General features: G+C 42.3%; 1 protein-coding gene across 3 annotated transcripts in view; it reads right to left on the bottom strand.

Moving 5' to 3' along the window:
* Positions 1–23,281, bottom strand: part of NRG3 (neuregulin 3) — a 1,349,256-nt gene that overhangs the window by 305,078 nt on the left and 1,020,897 nt on the right. The window lies entirely within an intron of this gene.

Raw genomic sequence — 23,281 nt, 5'->3', positions numbered from 1 at the left:
TCATCATACAGTCTTTGAGAAAATATATCTGACACATCCTTATCTACTATCAGTCATATTTTTAGAACACTGGGGCCAGGCCATACTCCAATGATTCCAAACGCTGCCTCCCAAGCTATTAGTTGGTAGGATGGCTCTGGGAGAAGATAAGGGACATTATGAGACAGAAACAGTCAAAATGAACTTCAAATGTATAAAGACAGTAAAAAATACTCTTATGGGTTGTCACAAGCTTACTTTTTCCAAGGTGCACATGATTTTAAGGGTGATTGAATATGTTGTCTGCATGGCTGCTAAAGTTTCTGTCAAACAATGGATGAAGCTGAGTGTGTTGAGGGTATTCCTTGCTAAAGATTTGGCATATACATGCCTATTCTTACACTAAAATGTTGAAACAATAATTAATTTTGTGGGATGGAATTATTTCAATAAGTTATAGGATGTGCCAGTATTACCACTAGCCAAACCTAGGCAGTTGCCTAAGGTGCCAGGGTGTAGGGTTTGCCTGACATAATGTTTTTATTGTCAACGTGGCCTCCGAACACTGAGCGCCAGCCGCCACCATAGTGGGACAGCAACTGGCACCTTCTTACCTGTGGCCTACTGCTACTCTCCACTTTATAATGGGCTGGAGGTGTGGTGTTTGGTTATGATATCACAGCCCAGCCTCACACTTCCAAGAACAGAAAATGCCGCCAATTGAGTTTTCCAGCAGAAGGACTTTAATTCTCTGTTACATCGGAGGACCCAGATATTTGTCCTCTTCCTTATACTTATAATGGGATGCAGGGCCGGTGCTAGGGTCCTTGGCACACTTTCACATCCGCGTCCCCCCCCAGGCACACTTTCACATCTGGGCCCCCCCCCCCCAGGCACACTTTCACAATCCGCGCCCCCCCAGGCACACTTTCACAATCTGCGCCCCCCCAGGCACACTTTCACAATCCGCACCCCCCCTCCCCACGTCTTTCTTTACCTTTACTTGCCACCATAAATCTGCTCCTCTCTGCTCCGTCTCCTCCCCTCCTCTCACTGACACTGTCAGGCCGTGATGATGATGACACGCCCGACAGTCAGTGAGTGGAGGGAAGGAGACGGAGCAGAGAGGCGGCAGTGGTGATCCATAGCCCCTTCCCCCTCCCCGTGGATTTATCGGAAGCTGTGCGGTGGCTGTGGAAGGTATGGTCAGTGGTCGCCGCACAGTTTTAAAGTAATTTTAATTCTGTGGCGCCCTCCAGAGCTGATGGGATGCACTTTGCACCTTTCAATTGAACTTCTGTGGAAAAACAGATTTTTTAGGTGCATTTCAACAACTGTAATAAAGTTTAAAATACCTAAGAGTGACACATGTAATAAAGAAAGTTTCAAAATGGTTAATCTAAACATTTAAATCAATAGAGCGTGGGAGTGGGGTGTTTTCAAAGAACCTAAAATTAGCGCACACTCATACAGTAATGCCTCCTCATACAGAAGATATGTTACCACAACTTCTTCCCTCTGAAGTTGTGCTGTCACATCAAAATGAACAATGGACCGTGTGTATAATAAAAATTTCCTTGGATTTACAGAAAAATATGGGACAGGATTCCTGTGTTCCTAAAGATCTTTCTCTTATTTTTCAAAGTGTGAATTGATACAGGAATATTTTCAGCAGAGACATCTTACAATTTGCAAGCATCTTTTGCTAAACCTTTGTGTCCCATGGACTTCAATGTATTACCCCTGATAATTATCACATGAGAATTTATGGAATTTGTAGCACTTACGATATATTGCTTATTTTATCATGTGACTTATGTATTCCTAATGGATAGTAAATGTATATCAGAACCTGTGAATTAATACTAACTCTATTTTTTCATTCTTAAGACATTTTTATTGCTGTTTATTTTGTTCTCTTTCTGTTTTGGTGTATGCAGTACATGTGAAAAACACAGAAGATAGGCAGCACTAAGAGATCCGATATCGAATAATTATAAAATAAATTTAAAAATGATAAATATTGTAAAAGTCAAGATTTGCCAGATATCAAACTGAAAACATGAAAACATGAAGTCAAGCAACTTATTGTTGTAAACTGTAAGTAGCGGAGAGTAGATGTATATAAATATGTAAGTTACAAAAAACATATAGTAGTAGTGAAGCTTTTGCACAGTTTATTTAGTGACATTCATTGTGATCAGTGGATTCAAACTATTTTCAAGGTTTAACTGAAAGTTATATCAGATTAACAAGATATTAACAAAGAATCACTCTATTATGAAACAAGATCCTATTTTACTGAAAATTGTGGTTGATAAGCCAAGGATAATTTGTAAGAAGAATAATATTAAGCGCTACAGAGTTTGCTGGCGCTATATAAATAAATGTTGATGATGATGATAAGAAGAATAACAGCTAAAAGTCATTTTCGACCAATCCAATATTAAAGGAAAATAGAACCTCAGAGGACTGGGCAGCACAGTGGCCTAGTGGTTAGCACGTCTGCCTCACAGCACTGGGGTCGTGAGTTCGATTCCCGACCATGGCCTTATCTGTGTGGAGTTTGTATGTTCTCCCTGTGTTTGCGTGGGTTTCCTCCGGGTGCTCCGGTTTCCTCCCACACTCCAAAAACATACTGGTAGGTTAATTGGCTGCAATCAAAAATTGACCCTAGTCTCTGTCTGTCTCCCTCTCTGTCTGTCTTTGTGTGAGTGTGTGTATATATTAGGGAATTTAGACTGTAAGCTCCAATGGGGCAGGGACTGATGTGAATGAGTTCTCTGTACAGCGCTGCGGAATTAGTGGCGCTATATAAATAAATGATGATGATGATGATGATGATGAAACAAGTTGGAAATTAGTTACCACAGAGGCCTAATGGGTGTTTAATTTAACAGACCAATTTGTGTAACCAGTGACTATATAGATAACTTATTCTGTACAATTACATCTTTTATTAACAAAAACACTTTTCAAATATGCGATTTTATAAAATGCAAATTAATGCTTTCTGCAATATATCGAATATATTACCGGCCTGATTCACTGAGGAAAGGAAAGCCAAAAAAAATAGTAACGTTGCACCTTGGCAAAACCATTTTGTATTGGAGTGGGAGGTACATTTAAAATGTGGGGATAGATTTCTAGTTGGGATAGGGTATGTCCTAGATCAATTTTAAATTTCAGGATAAAATTAAAGCTATCAAGTGTTTGCGTGGTACATGGAAAAACAGACAGTATTTAACTTCTGTGCAAAATAATAAACTCATTTGCACCCCTTGCATTGTGACATGATTTTGTTCAGGAGAAAACTTACTCATTTTTTTACTTACTCTCCTTAATAAATCAGGCCCATAGTGTCTCCAGACATTTTTCTATTTTCCATCAGGGTGACCCAATAAGACTGAAAGTTATAGGAGTTAAATAAATAATATGGATTATGTTGCAGAAAGGCACTCTGTTTAAACTGCAAACATTACATCCAGAGGCTCCCAATGAAACTATTAAATTTTAATGTTTGGAAGCTTAATCCAGTCTGAGTATCTTTAGGAGATGAGAATGAGAATATATATATTCTGGGAAACAGGAAGCTATATTTCATACTAATATATAAAACATTGATGTTGAATATATATTGGATAATTATAACTACCTACCCTCGGTAATATAAAAAAAAATTGATGTTACTGTAGTGCCTTTAATTATGAGTCTAATTACGGGTGAAATTTTCAACTAAGCAGATACAGTGATGCATTATGGTAGTATTGGATGAGGTTCATGGAATTAATATCTAGAGGAATATAAGAGATATATGCTAAGCCTAGATAGATGTTAAGCTTTTTGTTTTCCAATAGTTCAACCTCTTCATTCTCTGCTTAAATAGACTATTTGTTATTGTATCTGTGTTGGAAGCAATATGACAACATTTTAACTAATGTATACTTGAATAGATATTTTGGGATCTGAAAATTTAGCGAATTGGTTGCAACAATGAAGTTTATTATCAAAATTTTATTTTGGTAATTTTAAGGTTAGCTTTAGATTCATCACAACAAATGGTTTGAACAAAACAATTTGGTTTGACTAGTAAGTTGCCTTGTAGGGGGGGTTGAATTGGTCTGTGGTACAGATGATCATCTGAACATATGTGTACATTGATTGAATACGGATGGAATAGTACTCTGCCCCTTGATTAATAAGGCTTAAATAGCAGCAGATCAGAAGTGGACACTATGTTATGAGAAAGTTTGATTGACATCAGGCAAGGCGGACGCAACTGAGAAAATATTACTTATGTTCGACTATGAACTAAGTTTACATGCCTAGCTATATCCAGACAGCTGAGTTGGTGGACGTTACATCTTTGACGTGGCCACCTTAACTAATAAGCACTAGCAATTGCATAACTGGGATTTGTAAGTAAAGATTTTAGGGTCTAACCACATTCCATAGTGTGTCCTACAGGCCCACAGTACAGCTGAGACACATGAGTTACAGTGAATGAAGCGTCCACATCCCCACCCCAACATTCCTAAAAAAGTTAGTAAGCATTGGCACAGTGTCAGTCTTCTATGGCCCTATAAAAGATTGGGCCACATATGAAGATTGAATGTAACTTAATTGTGATGCAAATAATATTAGTGGTGAAAAGAAAGTGTCAGTCGCACTAAGTGTAATGGGGTAAACCAGTAAAATCCACAGGTAAAACATTTTAGGAAATTTTTGATGTTCTAATTAACCATTTGAACCACAAACTGCGAAAAAGATTTTGCTATCAAAAAAAATCAAAATAAAGAAGAAAGTATTTCTGCATATGTAGCAGAGTTGAGTTATCTGAACACTGTCAATTTTGAGTGTGTTTCTCAGATGCGATTAGAGACAGATTGGTGTGTGTTATGACAAGCTCAGCCATAAGCTAAACATCCTTAAACGCAGATGATAGGGCTAACAAATGGTACTTACACCTTAAGGGTTAACTCCTCTCCAGTTTCCAGCCAACGGGATTTGATGGGTGTTGACTTCCTGGAGAGCATATACTCCTAGACAAAGCATGCTGAATACTTCTTTCTCTGCTATTAAACTTTTGCTTTTGCGGAACAGGTATCTGGCAGAAAGACAAATTTTGTGAGTCGGCAACTGGTCATACGGTTTTATTGCTGATTGGCCGAAGGGCACTAACCTCTTCAAAGCACCTTGGATCTTGGTCCTGTAAACAGAACTCCTTGGCCTGCCTTGTACAGGAGGGGCATTGTGAGCTCAGAGGGGGGCAGTCAAACTGATGCCAGATTCAGCAGTTAGTGCCGGATGGCCATACACTGTTTGGTAGTTTGACGTAGGTTGGGCCGCCTCACCAATTTGCCTTCTCCACCACCAATTTAAATTTAGATTTAAATTCCAATTGAAATTTAATAAATTGCAACTGAAAGTTTAGCCAAATTCAACAGTTGTCTGGTGTCGTTATTTTTAGTGATAAGTTTTCTGGTTAAAGTTTTAGGAGGGGTATAGTAATAAAAAGTAATAACTCTGCAGTCTGCAGTTTATGCACAGTGTAAACATTCAAAAGAGATTATTATCTGAACCAGAGTTAACATTAGATCATTTAGGTAAAATTAAAAAGGGGATTGAGCCTATCAGCACTCTACAATTGAAATGCAGCAAGTAGTCTAAGGACAAAATATTAGAAACAACAAGATTTCCAGCACTAATGATAAACCCAAACTTATATAAAAGGGATATTACTTGTATAGATAAAGGGATACAGTCCTCCAGTTACTCCATATTTTTCAACATCACATGAAAAATAAAAAAATAAAAAAAAACATAGTGCATAAGAGTACAATGCTATAGAATATATATATGAAGATGTTTGTTTGTTCTGAGCCTTTCACTGGATTGATTTGGACAAAAATTTCAAAAGATTTTTAACATTGGATCCCAGAAGATATACTAGGGGGTACAGATCTCACTCGGACCTCCTGTTGGTGTATGCTGGCCAGAACTTTGACCTGGGGAGCCTGTTCTGGGCCCTCCACTGGATGGATTTTGTTTGTTCGCATTCAGACACCCTTGCACCGATTGGGATGAAAACAATGTAAGGGTGTCCAGTTGGATCCTGAGCAGGTTTTAAGGAGGTTAGGGTCCAGTCGGACCTCCCGTTGGTGTATGCTCGGCAGAACTTTGACCCGTGAAGCCTGTTCTGGGCATTCCACCAGATGGATTTGGGAAAAAACTTCACAGACTGGTAGTGTTGAATTCCAGAAATCATATTAGAGGATTAAGGTTCTGGTCAGACCTGCCATTGGTGTACCCTGGCCAGAACTTTGACCCGGGAGCCTGTTCTTCGCCTTCCACTGAATGGATGTGAAATATATATATATATATATAAAATAAATAGATTGTTTCTTTCTTTCTTTGTTTGCTGGTGAATATCTTCGACACCCCTGCATTGATTGTCAGGAAACCAATTCAAGGTGATCCAGTTGGATTCTGGTCAGGTTTTAAGGGGGTTAGACCTCCTGTTGGGAATCCTGTTCTGAGCCTTCCACGGGATTGATTTGGACAAAAATTTCGCAGACTGGTAACATTGCATTCCAGAAGACATACGAAAGTGTTGAGGTTCCGGTTGAACCTCCCATTAGTGTACGCTGACCAGAATTTTGATGTGGGGAGCCTGTTCTGGGCCTTACACTCGATGAATTGGGTTTGTTTGTCTGTCCGGTTATGCATTCGGAAACTCCTGTTTCGATTGGGATGAAACCAATGTGAAGTGGTCCAGTTGGATCCTCTCCAAGTTTAAGGGTGGTCAGGGTCCTGGTACGACATCCCATTGGTGTATGCTGGGCAGAAATTTGACCCAGGGAGCCTGTTCTGAGCCTTCCATTCGATGGATTTGGACCAAAACTTCACAGACTGGTAACACTGAATCCCTGAAATTTGACCCAGGGAGCCTGTTCTGAGCCTTCCACTGGATGGATTTGGACCACAACTTCACAGACTGGTAACACTTGATCCCAGGGCACATATTAGGGGTCTAAGTTCATGGTCGGACCTCCCATTGTTGTACGCATGCCAGAACTTTGACCTGGGGAGCCTGTTATGGGCCTTCCACTATATGGTTTTGGTTTGTTTGACTGTCTGATTATGCATTCGGACCCCCCTGTTCTGATTGGGATGAAACCAATGCAAGGTGGTCCAGTAGGATCCCGGTCAGGTTTTAGGAGGTTTTGGGTCAAGGTCGGACCATCCATTGATGTATGCTGGGCAAAACTTTAATTCTGGGAGTCTGTTCTGAGCTTTCCACAAGATGGATTTGGAAGAAAACTTCACAGACTTTAACACTGGATCCCAGAAAGCCCAACTAGGGGTTGAAGTCCCGGTCAGACTTTCGTTTGGTATACGCTGGCCATAACTGTGACCCAGAGAATTTCTTCTGGACCTTCCATTGGATGGATTTGGATAACATTTAGTATAAAAACAAAAACAACACTGGGCAGCCTCCTAATGGGTGTGTTGGAAGAATTTCTAAGCTGCTAATTATTTTTAAAATGTTGACAGTTACATCCAACTCATCGTTAACTTTATAACCTGAAGATTTAAACACGGGCAACGCTGCATACTTCAGCTAGTAACAATATAATTACCTGAATTAATAAGACAAATATAGAGATGGTGTCTTTGTAATTCTTATCAGAGCTTTTGTCACCAATTACTTTAAAAAGAATATTCTTCTTTCTAATCACCACTTGTGTAGCTAAACACCCATATATATATTCCAATATACCTTTTATATGTATATTCCTACTGGAATGTTTTTTGATAAGAGCCTTCAATGTTTTGTTTCTATGTTCTTTATGAGTGGATATGGATTTTTTTTTCAGGAATATATATCATATGGATACCAAAAGAAGAAGGGAAAATAAAGTCTTAAAAATATGTATATTTATTTCAATAAGCAAAATAAAATCTAATATAAAATATTCAGCAGACATAGGTATACAGGGACACCCCTACAATGTGAAGAGTAATATAAGCATCATGTAGATAGAATGTTGTTATCCCAGGAATTCTTTCAATTCTGTCACAGAGTGCTCCACTCAATAGATGTTTCAGAACACTTGGTAAAGATATAGCCTGGATCCCTAACACTTAAAATCCGCTATACCACCAATGCGTTTCGACATGTAGAAATGCCTTTTTCAATGTGAATGGAAAGAAAGTGTGTGGGAGCCATATGTAAACTAGTAACATCCAAACATCAGGGGGTAAATGTATCATACTCCGTTTGTACAAGTCGCCGGAAATCGGCGAGTTGACAGCTAAAATTTAAAGCGGCGCTGCCTTGTAAAGGGAAACCTCTACAAGGCAGCGCCGCATTAAATATTAGCTGTCAACTCACACTTTTTTCCCATTTACCTTGAAAAAGACTTTTCTACAAGTCAAAACGCATCAGTGGTATAATGGATTTTAAGGGTGAAGGATCCAGGCTATATCTCTAATAAGTGTTCTGAAACATCTATAAGTGAAGCATTCTGTGACAGAATTGAAAGAATTCCCAGGATAACAACACCTTTCTGTCTACATGATGCTTACATTAGTCTTCACGTGGTAAAGGTATCCCTGTATTCCTTTGTCTGCTGAATATTTTATATTGGATTTTATTTTTATGATATAAATTTCAAATAAAAGTCCATATCCACTCATAAGGAAGATATAAAAAAAAAAGTTGAAGGCTTTTATCAAGAAACATTCCCAGGATAACAACACCATTCTATCTACATGATGCTTACAGTACTCTTCACAGTAGGAGTATTCCTGTATGCCTTCGTCTGCTGAATATTTTGTATTAGAGTTTATTTTTATATTGTATTTTATTTTGCTGATTGAAATAAATATACAGATTTTTAAGACTTTATTACGCTAGGTTTCTCTTTTCCTTCTTCTTTTGGTATCCATATGATATATATTCCTAGGAGAAGTCCATATCCACTCATAAAGGAGATACAAAGAAACCGTTGAGGACTCTTATCAAGAAACATTCCGGTACAAATATAATTATAAAAGGTATATTGGAATATATATATGGGTGCTTATCTACACAAATGGTGTACAGTGGCGTAGTGGTTAGCACGTCTGCCTCACAGCATTGGGGTCATGAGTTCAATTCCCGACCATGGCCTTATCTGTGTGGAGTTTGTATGTTCTCCCTGTGTTTGCGTGGGTTTCCTCCGGGTGCTCCGGTTTCCTCCCACACTCCAAAAACATACTAGTAGGTTATTTGGCTGCAATAAAAAAAAAAAAAAAAAATTGACCCTAGTCTCTCCCTCTCTGTCTGTCTGTGTGTGAGTGTGTGTCTATAGTAGGGAATTTAGACTGTGAGCTCCAATGGGGCAGGGACTGATGTGAATGAGTTCTCTGTACAGCGCTGCGGAATTAGTGGCGCTATATAAATAAATGATGATGATGAAAGTAACCGTTGATAAGAATTGCAAAGACACCATGTCTATATTTGTCTTATTATTTCAGGAAATTATACTGTTATGCTATAGCATTGTACTCTTTTGTGAAGGCAAACTACACTATGTTTTGTTTTCTTTTTTCTTTTCATGTGATGTTGAAAAACATGGAGTAACTGAAGGACTGTAAGATCTATCCCTTTATATCTGGTACAAGTAATATCTGTTTTATTTAAGTTTCGGTTTATCATTAGCGCTGGAGAGTGAGGTAAATTTAAAATGTGGGGACAGATTTATAGTTAGGGTAGAGCATGTCCTAGATCAACTTTCAGTGTAATAAATAAATAAAGTTATCAAGTATTTGTGTGCTACTTGACAAAAAAGGCAATATTTCTTTATGTGCAAAATAATAAACTAATTTGCACCCCTTGCATTGTAACATGGCTTTATCCAGAGGAACATGTGTTCCTTTTTTGTCTTTAGTGACTATGAATAAGTGTCTATTGTAATTCCAATGGAAACAGCAGCAAAGGATGCTTCAGCGTTACAACAAAAAGGGCTTGAATGTCTGGCATATGAAATGTATTTTAAACAGAGAGAGGGGTATTCAATTGTTAGCGAGTTTGTAATTTCGAGCGAGTTAAGTCTTTAACTTCTCCCGCAATTCTAATCTTTTTTTTTTTTTTACCGAAACGGTCTTATCGCGCTCCAACCGTTTGTCAATGTTAAAGTATAGGCTGGATGCGAACCCTCAGCGGAAAAAGCTATTCAATTGTTTTTTAACGCTGTGGGTGAAACAGGCAAATCTGCTGTTTCATCTCGCACCTCCTTGGTCTGCTCAAAGAAAAAAAAAAATCTAAATCTAAATTAAACTGAAAAAATAGGTGTAAAAGTTCATTAAAATAACCTGAAAACTGCAAAGTACTATTTTTTAAAAAAAATAACAGTGTAATAATTAATAATTTTTTCAAAGTTCCCCCTTTAAAAAAATCCATTAGTGGTGCATGTATTTAAACTTTATTTTGATTTTTTAGTGTGTGGGGGGGGGGGGGGGGGGTGTGGTTGTGCCTGACCTCAGTCAGCTCTCATCAAAATTGTGAAAAGTAGCATGTTATTTATTTATTTATTTTTTAAAACCAAAAGCGTTTGCTCCCCACTCTATTTAGTCTTAACCCTAGTGCTGGCAGGCTATTGCTGTGTGTGTTAAAATCTTTGAAATATTTTGCGTAGGGTTCCCCCTATTTTAATTGAACCAGCACTAGGCAAACCAGCCGGTGTGATAGGCACTATAGCAGGGGGGGGGGGGGGGGGAACGCATTTTGGGTCCCACGGCCATAATGACTAAACACCCACAGACTGTTCAGCGCTGGCCTGGATTCCCAAGGGAGTGTGGTTCGCTGAAAAATGTAAGCGGGCCACCCCCCTAGGGACACCCAACCCAGTGCCGATAGCACTAGGGCTCTTCCTACTACCCCTGGGCTGTGGGTAGTAGGGTAATAAATGGGGATTTTGTATGAGAGAAAACAAAAAAAAAATTTGGGACTTGTGGAACTACATGTCCCAGCCAGCCATGTTGGCCTAAATAGTGTGGGCATGCTGCTACTTGTCTAACTACAAGCACCAGCGTACCAATGGCACCCAGGGCATGTTTGCACTTGTAGAACCACAAGTGCCAACATGCTCTTACACCCACGGCTGGCTGTGATCTGTAGTTCCACAAAGCAAAATGTTAAATAAAAGCACAACACCCTCATTCCAACCACAAACCTTTATTAAAAATAATAAAACCCCAAGAAATACAGTAAACACCCTCATGTACACCATAGATTTTTATTAAAAACAAAAAAAACCAAAATACTCACCATGGACGAAATCCTCAGTTTTCTGATGCTTTACCTACACACACTCATTTACGCAAAGTCCCAACAAATATTTGTACCTTCGAAGAAATGTCCGGCTTGCCAACTGTCCCACAAATATTTGTACCTTACAAATGTCCATGCTTGGCCAGTGTTCACGAAATGTTTGTAAATGGCAAAAAATTTACCTGCTTGTAAAATCTGCTGTCCAGTGGGGGGGGCATTGTTGCTTGCAGTGCTGGGGCCCTTCTTGATTGCAGTGTGGGGGCCCATTCTCTTGTGCAGTGCTGGGGCCCTTCTTGATTTCAGTGTAGAGGCCCAATCTCCTTTGCAGTGCTGGGGCCCTTCTTGATTGCATTAATTTGCATTCATTTTTTATACTAAAATGACTGCCTTAACCACTCCTCATTTCAAACTCATTAGGACCAATAATAGAGCGCGAAGGGGTGGATGCAATGTTAACAATTGAATTCAGCGGGTTTTTTTAAAAAACGAGCGCTCGAACAGGAAAAAACAAGCACGTTTTTTTTTTTTTTTGCGAGCGCGGGATTTTCACCCGTCTCGCTAACAATTGAATATGCCCCAGAATGTCTTGTTTTCAATGTGAGCAGCAATCGCCACTGTTGTCATTAAAATGTTACACAAGTTATAGAGACATGGATATACCACTTTTCCAAGATCTTGCCCCCTCCACTATCCAAAAAAGAAGAGCTCTTCAACCTGTCACCAAGATTCTACACCAGCACAATATTCGCTACCGCTGGGGTTTTCCCTTTCAGCTTCAAATCTTTGCGGCAAACACCACTCATCGCGTCAAAACCCTAGACCAAGGCCAGGAAATACTAGCCAAGCTGGACATTCTTCCTGATTCCAGATCACTGCCCAACTCCATATCAAGACTAGACCGATCACCACCTCCAAATCCTGAGTGGTCTAAAACCTCCCGGCGTCGAGCTCGAGACGATTCTCCAGCGTGAAATGTTCAAACGTTCTCATATACCTTTCTTTCTAAGATCATTCATCTGGAGGTGACTACAACAGATGGTCTTACCTAGCAGAACTTGTTTTAATCTGTCTACTTCAGTTGTCTTTTTTTACTCTTTTTGCACCTCAAAATGGACACCGGCTTTGATATATCCTTCTGTCCTTAATCTTAGTCAACTAGATGTTCTTTTTCCAAGCATCCCGAAGTCATCAGTTTGGAATCTCTATTTTTAGGCTATAAATTATGGTTGTTATTATGTTTTATGATACTTTCTATACATCTTAAACAAAAGTTTTCTCGTTTTTTATTACTGCATTAATGTTTAACATGCCTCTGCTCATATTACCCTCACCCCTCTCCCTTCATTCCATCTCTATTCCCTCTCCCTTTCAGTATCCCTGATCCCCTATCCCCCCCCCCCCCCCGCTACACAACCTTTCATGCATCTGGATGACTTACGGTTAATAATTCCCCATTAATAGCCGCATCCAGTATATTTAACAGAGCTATCGACTCGGGTAGCAAGTCCGTACAGATGTTTCCATACCACCCCCACGCACCCTATACGATTGTTGTTTAGCTTTACAATGTTCACTGATATTAAGTCTGGATCCCTCCTTGATCCCACCGTTAAAGGGTTTCTGCCCATTTGGGCTACTATTTTTTCTCTCTTCTCTTTCTCTCTTCATTCTTAGTGGCTTCCTTTTCTCCTTCCTCCCTTCTTCTCTTTTCCCCTTCCCCCTCTTCCCCATTTAAAGCTCCCTGGACCTATTCTTCTTACCATTACAGCATCCAGATGATTCATTTAACAGCAAATATCTAATCTCTGCCTCTATGACCCTGAAACTCCTCTCCATCAACGTTAATGGCCTCAACTCCCCTCGCAAACGCACAATAGTCCTGGGAGCTTGCAGAAGGGAAAGAGCAGACATAGTCTTCCTACCTTACAGGTACTCACACGCAACTCCTTGGTAAGCAATTCTCTCAGACCTTTTTTGCCTCAGCAAACTGTAAAAAACGGGGGGTAGCAATACTTATCCATAACAAGGTTCCTTTTCAGCTTTCCTCCACATATTCCTACCCAGAAGGTTGGTTCCTTTTAGTTATGGGCTGTCACGGTTTGGTACTCTGGACTCTTTGACCTGCCCAATTTGATGTTACTCCTAGCAGGGCGCAGAGTCTAACAGACGGATGGTTTTCACCAGGGATCACCGCAAGGTGATTTGGGCTTAGCGGCATCCGCCCGCAGGTTGCGGCCCCTACCAGGAGTATTAGGCTAGGTCCCAGGGGAGTGGTTGTACGTGATATGTAGACACACTGAAGATAGTGGTATGTAAGATCTACAACCAAGCAGCGGAGTGAAGACAGATGCAGGATGAACAATACAAGTAGCGGTTTAATGATGACCAGAGGTTGAACAGAAAAGTCTGTAGTATATTGACACAAGGAGAGTAATAGCAATGTGTACAGTTCCACTAGCAGGGCTGCCAAGAGGAATTCAGGGCCCCGGTACAACAAATTAATGGGGCCCCCCTTATAGTCGAGTATGGTAAAAAAAAAATTGCAAAATTTTTTGGATGTGTGCTCATGCATTTGGGGGCGTGGCAAATGCGCCAATGGGGCGTGGCTAACACATCAAAATCAATATCCTCTTTTTTAACCCCTCTATGACAGACCCCCCCCTCGTTATTTTAACCCCTCTGTGCCAGCCCCCCCTCATTTTTTAACCCCTCTATGACAGGCCCCCCCTCGCTTTTTTAACCCCTCTATGACAGCCCCCCCTCATTTTTTTAACCACTCTATGACAGGTCCTCCCCTCGCTTTTTAACCCCTCTATGACAGGTCTGACTGAATGCTGGGCGTGACATGATGACGTCACACCCGGCATTCAGACAGTCTGAATGGAGCACAGAGCAGCAGAGAGGAGGGACGCCGGCGCCGCTATCACGTGAGTATGAATATTTTATTTTTTACTACCCTGCTCCCCTCACCAACGACCGAGCCCCCCCCCCTGCTACAAAAAAAAAAAAAACAACAAAAGAAAATAGTTTTGAAAAAAAAAAATTAAGAAAAAACAAAACATCGGCGCGAGGGCCCGGGCCCCCTGTCATGTCCGGGTAATTAGTACCCACTCCCCCCCTCTCGGCGGCCCTGTCCACTAGCAGCATAATAGGAGTAAATACAGCTTAGCAGTATAATGGCATAATTAACAGTAGTAGTAACATGATCAGTCCAGCAGCAGAATGGAAGAGACAAATGCAGCTTAAGTATTTGGGACCACAATATGGCAGCACTGTAGAGAGGTACAGATAACAGTCTAGCCAGTAGGGTAATAACGATAAGTGCAGCCTGAGTGCCGTAATACAGTTATGCAAATAGATACAAATGCAGCAGGAACAGTTCAGCCAACAGAGATAGATGAGATCAAGCAGCTTGAGCGATACAACCTGTAGTGCAACCAGGCAACAGAGACAGATGCAGAGTAGATGATCCAGGCAACATGATAGTAGGGTTTGGTGCTACTTGAGCGGAGAAGCATGTGGAACCGCGATACAGCAGAGATAGGTGTAGCCTGAGTAATGCAGCCCGTGTATCGGTAACACAGCAGAGTCAAGTGTAGCTTGAGTGGCACAGCCCGTGGAACAGCAACACAGTGGAGACAGGTGCAGCTTGAGCAGTATAGCCCGTAGAGTAGCAACACAGCGGAGACAGGTGCAGCTTGAGCGGTCCAGCCCGTGGAACAGCAACACAGTGGAGACCGGTGCAGCTTGAGCAGTATAGCTCGTGGAATAGCAACACAGTGGAGACAGGTGCAGCTTGAGCGGTATAGCCCGTGGAATAACAACACAGCGGAGAGGCACTGACGATCCAAATAGTCATACATTGAATAGGCAAGATCCTAATTAGGCAGGTAACTTGATCAACAGGCTCATAGGAAAGGGAGGAAGTGCCTGTTTCAAGTTTGGAGCCAGAACCCAGAACCAATAGAAACTTGCAACGGACAGACAGGTACTAAGTCTGCACATATGCAGATCCAACACTATGAGCTGAGGCATGCCTAATGAGGGACAGGTGAGTGTCTTAGTCTTCGGTTATGGAAGCCGAATGAGCGCCGTGTGACATGGGCACACTTCACTCCTCCCCGATTACACTGACCTCTATTTATGCTCCTAACCAAGGCCAGGCTCAGTTCTTTTTAACATTATTTCAACACATTGAGTGTTTGGCCCAGGGTCACATTATATTAGGTGGCGACTTTAATGTCATCTTAGATATGCACCTTGATAGGTTCTCCCTCTCCCCTTGCAGACCTTCCACACCTTCTTCCAAAGGCTCCTCTGCCTTGCTGTTACAACACTCCCTGCATGACACCTGGCGCCTCAAAAACTTATACTCATTACTCTGCTCCCCATCAGATATACTCCCGCATCGACATGATCCATGTTTTCCAGTCTTTGATACCCCTAACTACTCAGGCAGACATTGTCCCATTCTCATGGTCATGACTCCTTATATTTAAACACTTCCACCTTTATGGATATTAAACTGGCTATCTCAGACTATTTCCAAGAGAACGCTTCTCAGGAGTTAGCTTCCGGTGTTATCTGGGAAGCTCATAAAGCCACCATTCGTGGGCGACTCATTAGTGCGGCCTCGCAGGTAATAAACACTTGGTTTAAAAAACAAAAGTTACACAAGTATGCAGGTCAGGAAGCATATACAATAAGGTAATTAAACAGTAAACTCGTCATGAATAAAATTAACCTTCACGGGTAAACAGGGTGATAGAAAATTACTCAGACTCAACTGACAGGAAACAGAAAAAGATTTATCCTCAACAAGTAATGTGTATCACCCCTGAAGTGGTGGGAGTTAAATTAAAATAAAAACGTGGCCCCATGTTGCTATAGTGTGTGTGTTTGGCCCCATGTTGCTATAGTGTGTGTGTGTATGTGTGTTTGTTTGTGTGTGGCCCCATATTGCTATATTGTGTGTGTGTGGCCCCATGGTGCTATAGTGTGTGTGTGTGTGTGGCCTCATGTTGCTATAGTGTGTGTGTGTGTGTGTGTGTGTGTGGCCCCATGTTGCTATAGTGTGTGTGTGGCCCCATATTGCTATATTGTGTGTGTGTGGCCCCATGGTGCTATAGTGTGTGTGTGTGGCCTCATGTTGCTATAGTGTGTGTGTGTGTGTGTGTGTGTGTGTGTGTGTGGCCCCATGTTGCTATAGTGTGTGTGTGGCCCCATGTTGCTATAATGTGTGTGTGACCCCATGTTGCTATAGTGTGTGTGTGTGGCCCCATGTTGCTATATTGTGTGTGTGTGTGTGTGTGTGGCCCCATGGTGCTATAGTGTTAATGGTACACCTGTGTCTCTCATTATGGCACCACGTGACAGGTTCTGTCCCATGTGATTACTTGCATAGGCGGCATGTCACTGATTCTCCGTTCGCTGAGCAGCGCGCAAGAAGGAGGTGCTGCTGCTCAGGCAGATATGTGGATGACTGGATTGAATGTAACAAGGTAAGTCTGTAAGTCTGTGTGCCTATCTTGCTATAGTGTGTGTGTGTGTGTGTGTGTGTGTGTGTGTCTATGTTGCTATAGTGTGTGTGTGTGTGTCCATGTTGCTATAGTGTGTGTGTGTGTGTGTGTGTGTGTGTCCATGTTGCTATAGTGTGTGTGTGTGCGTCCATGTTGCTATAGTGTGTGTCTGTCCCCATGTTGCTATAGTGTGTGTGTGTCCATGTTGCTATAGTGTGTGTATTGCAATATTGCTATAGTGTGTGTGGCCCCATGTTGCTATAGTGTGTGTGTGGCCCCATGTTGCTACAATGTGTGTGTGGCCCCATGCTGCTATAGTGTGTGTGTATGTGTGTGTTGTCCCATATTGCTATAGTGTGTTTGTTTGGCCCCATGTTGCTATAGTGTGTGTGTGGCCCCATGTTGCTATAGTGTGTGTGTGTGTGTGTTTGTTTGTGTGTGGCCCCATGTTGCTATAGTGTGTGTCTGTCCCCATGTTGCTATAGTGTGTGTGTGTCCATGTTGCTATAGTGTGTGTATTGCAATATTGCTATAGTGTGTGTGTGGCCCCATGTTGCTATAGTGTGTGTGTGGCCCCATGTTGCTACAATGTGTGTGTGGCCCCATGCTGCTATAGTGTGTGTGTATGTGTGTGTTGTCCCATATTGCTATAGTGTGTTTGTTTGGCCCCATGTTGCTATAGTGTGTGTGTGGGCCCATGGTGCTATAGTGTGTGTGTGTGTGTGTGTGTGTGTGTGTGTGCGTGGCCCCATGTTGCTATAGTGTGTGTGTTGCCCCATGTTGCTATAGTGTGTGTGTGGCCCCATGTTGCCATAGTGTGTGTGTGGCTCCATGTTGCTATAGTGTGTGTGTGTGTGTGTGTGGCCCCGTGTTGCTATTGTGTGTGTGTGTGGCCTCATGCTGCTATAGTGTGTGTGTGTGGCCCCATGTTGCTATATTGGGTGCGTGTGTGTGGCCCCATGTTAATATAGTGTGTTTGTGTGTGGTCCCAAGTTCATAAAGAGTGTGTATGTGGCCCCATATTTATATAGTGTGTTTCTTTGGCCATGTTCATATAGTCTGCATGTGTGTGTTTGGCCATGTTCATATAGTGTGCGTGTGTTTTCGCAGTATTTTAAATATATGTGTGTGGCGTGCGCACGATATTTTAATATAGTGTGCGTGCGTGCATTATTTTAATATAATATGTGAGGGAAGGGAGTGCTATAGTGTGTGTGTGGCCCCATGGTGCTATAGTGTGTGTGTGTGTGTGTGTGTATGGCCCCATGTTGTTATAGTGTGTGTGTGTCCATGTTGCTATAGTGTGTGTATCGCAATATTGCTATAGTGTGTGTGTGGCCCCATGTTGCTATAGTGTGTGTGTGGCCCCATGTTGCTACAATGTGTGTGTGTGGCCCCATGCTGCTATAGTGTATGTGTGAGTGTTGCCCCATATTGCTATAGTGTGTTTGTTTGGCCCCATGTTGCTATAGTGTGTGTGTGTGTGTGTGTGTTCGTTTGTGTGTGGCCCCATGTTGCTATATTGTGTGTGTGTGTGGGCCCATGGTGCTATAGTGTGTGTGTGTGTGTGTGTGTGCGTGGCCCCATGTTGCTATAGTGTGTGTGTGTGTGTGTGGCCCCATGTTGCCATAGTGTGTGTGTGTGGCCTCATTTTGCTATAGTGTGTGTGTGTGTGTGTGTGGCCCCATGTTGCTATTGTGTGTGTGGCCTCATGCTGCTATAGTGTGTGTGTGTGTGTGTGTGTGTGTGTGGCCCCATGTTGCTATAGTGTGTGTATGGCCCCATGTTGCTATAGTGTGTGTGTGTGTGGCCCCATGTTGCTATATTGTGTGTGTGTGTGTGTGGCCCCATGGTGCTATATTGTGTGTGTGTGTGGCCCCATGTTGCTTTAGTGTGTGTGTGTGGCTCCACGTTGCTATAGTGTGTGTGTGTGTCCCCATGTTTCTATAGTGTGTGTGTGTGTGCGGCCCCATGTTTCAATAGTGTGTGTGTGTGTGTGTGTGTGTGTGTGCGGCCCCATGTTGCTATAGTGTGTGTGTGTCCATGTTGGTATAAAGTGTGTGTGTTGCCCCATGTTGGTATAGTGTGTGTGTTTGTGTGTGTGTGTGTGTGGGGGGGGCCCCATGTTGCTATAGTGTGTGTGTGTGGCCCCATGTCGGTATAGTGTGTGTGTGTGTGTGTGTGTGTGTGTGTGGCCCCATGTTGGTATAGTGTGTGTGCGTGTGGCCCCATGTTGCTATAGTGTGTGTGTGGCCCCATGTTGGTATAGTGTGTGTGTGTGTGTGTGTGTGGCTCCATGTTAATATAGTGTGTGTGTGGCCCCATGTTAATATAGTGTGTTTGTGTGTGGTCCCAAGTTCATATAGAGTGTGTATGTGGCCCCATGTTTATATAGTGTGTTTCTTTGGCCATGTTCATATAGTCTGCATGTGTGTGTTTGGCCATGTTCATATAGTGTGCGTGTGTTTTCGCAGTATTTTAAATATATGTGTGTGTGTGGCGTGCGCACAATATTTTAATATAGTGTGCGTGCATGCAGTATTTTAATATAATATGTGAGGGAAGGGAGGATCTTAATATAGTGTGGGAGGTAGGCTATTTGAGTGTAGGTGGGGGCAGGCCCGGCGCTCCCATTAGTCAACCTTAGGCAATTGCCTAGGGCGCCGGGCCCTGCAGGGCGCCGCTGACTAGATTGAAAATCTAGTCAGCGGAGAGATGTGGGATAGAGGTGCATCGGCGGCGCGGTGCCGCCGCTGTTTTTTAAATGTCCGCCGCCGCCGCTGTCAGATGCGCCCGGGCTGCAAACCTGATCCCTGACGTCAGTGATCAGGTGACATATGTTTACCCGGCGCCGCCTGCTGTGCCCCTGTCTGTCAGGAGTAAAGTTTACCCAGCGCCCCCCTCTCTTCCCAGCATGCACAGGCTGCTCCACCCCTCTCCTTTTTCTGGAAAGAAGCTGAGGAGCGGTGGGCAGCCATTAAGGAAGAGCCTCCCTGCATCTGATCATCAAAAACGGTAAGTATATTTAATTTATTTATTTTTTGGGAATTATAAATTGTATTTTTTTTTTTAGGTGAGAACCCAGGGGGGAGAGGGGGGGGGCGCTAGGCTGAAAGTTTGCCTAGGGCGCCTACAGACCTTGCACCGGCCCTGGGTGGGGGCTAATTATTTAAGGTGAGGTGAAGGAACCTTTAATGCTGGGGTGGTTTAGGGCTATCAATTGAATATGGGGCTGATTTTGGGGAGGAGGGCTATTTATTAAATGTGAATATGAATTATTTATTGCCGGGGATGGTTGTGGAAAATGACTATATTTAGTAAACTTTAATGCTATTTAATTTATTGCTGGGACTGTTTGGAGGGAGGGAAATATGTTTTGAGTAAATGGGTATACTGTGAATTTAATTTCGGGGCTGGTTGGATGGAAATTATTATCATCATCATCATCATCACCATTTATTTATATAGCGCGACTAATTCCGCAGCGCTGTACAGAGAGCTCACTCACATCAGTCCCTGCCCCATTGGGCTTACAGTCTAAATTCCCTAACACACATACACAGACAGACAGACTAGGGTCAATTTTTTGTTAGCAGCCAATTAACCTACCAGTATATTTTTGGAGTGGGGGAGGAAACCGGAGCACCCGTAGGAAACCCACGCAAACACGGGGAGAACATACAAACTCCTCACAGATAAGGGAATTGAACTCATGACCCCAGTGCTGTAAGGCAGAAGTGCTAACCACTACGCCATCGTACTTATTAAATGTGAATATTAATATTCTGGAGGGAGGCCTAATTATAAAACGTGTTTTAACACCGGGGTTGGTTGGAGTTTTCCAAATCTCATCTACTCATTTTTTTTTCAAAATAGGGCATCCAATATTCCAGGATCAAGACAAGAAGGAACTGAAACCAGCTCCTACAAGTGGTGAAAGTGACCCAGACAGGTAGGAGAGAGCAGGACAGTCTGCCATCTGTCCTGAATCTGGTGGGGCAGTCCTGAATTTGGGTGACTGTCTCACTTAGTCAGGATTTGGTCCAACTGCAAGGACAGTTAGGAGGTATGTCCCGCTTCACAACTTACTGCTTGTGAAGGCAGAGCTGTGTGTATATAACAGTAGTGCCTGTGTATTTGTCTAAAATGATAACCATGTTATATAATAGGAGCCTTGCGGTCTTAAATGCCTGGGCCCCCTGAGCCTTAATCCACCTCTGGTTAGGTGAAGGGAACTGATAGCTGCTCCCAGTTACCGGATAGAACACAGACTACAGAGCAAGCCGAGGAGCTCTAAGTATCACAAGATTTGGTAATATTGTGATGCAAAGAGCTTTCCTGCTCACTCTACAAGAAGTTCCCACCCTTATGGATACCAGCAGCACCAGAAGCATAGATAAGTATAGTGGGCTCAGGGGCAAACGCAGGATTTTTAAGGGGGGGTATCCAAATAGTTGAATTCGGAACAAAGCAAAATAAAGCATAAAAAAAATCATTCCTACCACACACTATAATACTGTACATTAAAACAATCTAAACCCATCATTAAAATGAGTATTGAAACTCCATATTAAAACTAGCAATGGTACCGCACATCAAAATAGCATTGATAACACACATTAAAACTAGCAATGATACTCCACATTAAAACTAACATTGATACCACACATCAAAATAGCATTGATAACACACATTAAAACTAGCAATGATACTCCACATTAAAACTAACAATGATACCGCACATCAAAATAGCATTGATAACACATATTAAAACTAGCAATGATACTCCACATTAAAACTAACAATGATACCGCACATCAAAATAGCATTGATAACTAGAGATGGGCGGGTCCGGGTCCGGTTCCCTGAGAACCGAACCCACCCAAAATTTGGGTATCCGAGTACTGAGCTGAGTAGCTCGGTACTCTCCCGCCCGTTCCGAATCGAAATCGAGGCCGAACGTCATCGTGACATCGTCGGATCTCGGGTCTCGGTTCTCGCGAAACTTCATCATTATAAATACACGCCTCCACAGCAATCCATCTCCATTTGACAGAGGGAGAGAGCAGGGTGTAGTCACAGGCTGATTAGAGCAGGGACAATTGCTCTTCTTGCAATTGCTCTAACCAAAATCGCTAGAGAAGAGAAGAGGATAGAGGTTTATTATTTTTTGTTAATATTTGGCACTCCCCAGTGCTTTTGGGGTGTCCCCCATAATTGTTCATAAATATTTCTGGCTGTCAAAAGTCATATCTGTCAGCAGTATCTACCAACTAATTTTTAGCACTCCTCAGTGCTTTTGGGGTGTCCGCCATAATTGTGCATAAATATTTCTGGCTGTCAAAAGTCATATCTGTCAGCAGTATCTACCAACTAATTTTTAGCACTACAAGTGCTTTGCGCTCAGAATGGATTCAAAGCAGTCCACATATGATCAGAATGAGCTACCAGGTTCTGTCACCAGTCCTGATGTTAGTGTTCCCAGTACGTCATCTGGCCAAGGCGATGTCAAACAACAGTGTTTCCAAATCAGTGCAAAAAACAAAAAACAATTTTTTTTTTACTGTATTGAAGCGAAAAAGAAGTGTTTCTGAGCAATAGTTAAGTGCCGATAAAAAAAAAATTGCAAACATGCCATTCTACACACGCAGTGGCAAAGAGAGAATGAGGCCTTCACCTTTGCCTATTAGTGGCAGATCCCAAAAAGTTACCCAGCCTACAACTGGTGCACAACTACTGTTACGCGTCAAAGCCGAGCTGCAAGATAACAGTAAGGCATTAGAGGAGAATGTTTGCTCTGATTCACAAATGACAACAATCCCTGTGGAGAGTCCATCCAATAGTGGGATGTCTAATCGTGAGCATTCTGCTGATGTGTGCCTTAATAGCCGGAGTGTAGCCGGTGATACCCAAATTGAGGATGCCACTTTGGAATTAGAAGAGGATAAGGGGGAGATTTGTGTAGGCGATGAGGGCGCTAATGAGGATATTGATGAGGATGAGGTTGTTTGTGTAAGTCCTGCACCAGTGGCAGCAGTTCTGGCATGTGACAAGTAAAAGGCCATTGTCATGCCTGGGCATAAAACAAAAAAATACAATTCTTATGTGTGGAATTATTTCTACCCAAATCCAGACAACAATTGTATAGCCATTTGTAGTGTATGTCAAGCCACAGTTAGTCGAGGGAGGGACCTTAACCATCTTGGAACTTCGTCTATGTTAAGCCATTTAACGAGAGTTCATGGCAAAGTGTTGGGAAAAGCTGAAAGTTCTTCCCAAAAAAATACAAGCATTCCATCATCAGCTAAGACCCTCCGCTCACCGACATCCCGATGGCTACAAAATACACCCACCACACTATCCTCATCAATATCCTCAGTAGCGCTCGGACTTAGCCCGGCATCCCACTTAAGGCTGGATGACTCCTGCACTATTATTGATTCCTCTGAAGAAAGTGTTAGTC

The sequence above is a fragment of the Mixophyes fleayi genome, chromosome 6 (assembly GCF_038048845.1).
Source record: "Mixophyes fleayi isolate aMixFle1 chromosome 6, aMixFle1.hap1, whole genome shotgun sequence".
Classification (NCBI taxonomy): Eukaryota; Metazoa; Chordata; class Amphibia; order Anura; family Limnodynastidae; genus Mixophyes; species Mixophyes fleayi.
This window is presented reverse-complemented; position numbering and strand designations above follow the sequence as displayed.